This window comes from Mizuhopecten yessoensis, unplaced genomic scaffold (assembly GCF_002113885.1).
Source record: "Mizuhopecten yessoensis strain PY_sf001 unplaced genomic scaffold, ASM211388v2 hete_35977630, whole genome shotgun sequence".
NCBI classification, from domain to species: domain Eukaryota; kingdom Metazoa; phylum Mollusca; class Bivalvia; order Pectinida; family Pectinidae; genus Mizuhopecten; species Mizuhopecten yessoensis.
In genome coordinates, this window is record NW_018481936.1 from 1 (window position 1) to 1588 (window position 1588).

Here is a 1588-nt window from a genome sequence, read left to right on the forward strand (position 1 = left end):
CCAAGGAAATCCAAGAATTATGAATTTCACCAGATGCTGTAGATTTCCTTCTTTGATGTGGAGCAGTCAATAACTCAGGAACAGGTAACAGTCAATCTCAGACTCTGAAAATGAAAAGTGAGGTTTGGAAAAATATATTTCAAAGAGAGTACAAAATTGTCTCCATTGCGTCTATTTTACCCTGCCTTTTGAAATTATACTTTATGTTAATATCATACAAATTCAAAGATTTTTTAACAGTGCACTGTGTTTGCCCCATCGTTCAAGGGTAAATAATAATATAATACAACCCGATTAGTGTATGAAAACAACGAATCCTTATCATTTTAGTGTGATGTACAGTGTATAAGCACAACGGACCAGCCCAATGTTGTTTGACGTATCAGTGATGATGAGCTTGCTCACTTCAAAAACCTATGTTATTTGCATATTTAATAAATGAATTTTTCGTTTTTGTTTTTTGTTTTATTATACCAGTTAAAAATATTAACTCATGCGATACATATGTTACATATTCTTCACTTGTGTTTTACACTTGTAAAATGAAGTATTTATCTCACACGATGAAATACTAGTGGTTTTCATCAAGACTCATCATTTTAAAGTAGAAATGATGCTACCTGAAAGCAATTGAAGAAAATACAAAAATGAATTTGAAAATTTTACATCCAAACACAGTTGCTTACTTTTTCACAATTTGGACCACATCTTCGTCATTTAGAATATGATCCTTTCCAACTTTCTGAGGTTGATGCCTTACTGATGATCCCCACACCAATGCACTGGAAAAAAGGTCAATAATTAAAATCTGACAATATCACGGGACGGTCTGAAGCATTAGACAGCATTTCACAACAGATGTGTGCTAACGATCAGGGTTTTGGATCAACTATATGGTTAATTCTACGTTATGTATGTCCATGTGAAATGGAAAAAATCAGAGTAGGTAAAATTCTTGAAGAAAAATACCCAATAGTATGTTTCAAAATGGTTATTATTCTTTAAATTATAAAATTTGTTTATCAATGGAGTAGTGTACATCATAAAACCCTCCTCACATGACCCTGGCTGTTGTAAGGGTGTTAAACCCCAAACAAACATCGTCAAATCTATATCTACAAAAAAAACCTCTTTCTCTTTGAAAAGTTTCATAATGTTGCATAAGAGTAAAACTCATACAAGCCAGTGAGAGATAACAGAGTTGTTTCCCTTTAATGTCAGATCTAGCTAACAGGGGAAATAACTTACTATTTGAATTCTTTCAGTAAACTTCTGTGGAGTTTGTTGGCAAATTCTTCAATTGAACTCTTCCCATCTTTTAAAACAACTGGCGAGGTGTAATCTGGCAACTGTCCTTTAGGTTTGGTGTATCTGTGGGAAACCAAAAATATCAAGTTAAAAAGTCGTGGGTTTATAAACTGTAATATATAAAGACAGTTTAGTATGTTAGTGAATTTTTGTAATAAAATATGAAGTTTAGTTTGGTTTGGTCTGGTTTGTTTGTGTTTTATGTCCTTTTAACATCTAGGGTCATTTAAGGACGGACAGGTTTTGGTGGTGGAGGAAAACCGGAGTTTCCGGAGAAAAA

At 33.2% G+C, this 1588-nt stretch overlaps 1 long non-coding RNA gene across 1 annotated transcript; it reads right to left on the minus strand.

Annotated features, from left to right (window-relative positions):
- LOC110444051 lies at nucleotides 1–1393 on the minus strand. Its single transcript, XR_002462188.1, has 3 exons — nucleotides 1249–1393; nucleotides 687–782; nucleotides 1–104 (listed from the first exon to the last, which is right to left on the minus strand). It is a non-coding gene; the product is annotated as an uncharacterized LOC110444051 (long non-coding RNA).
- Between the last annotated feature and the right edge of the window lie 195 nt (nucleotides 1394–1588).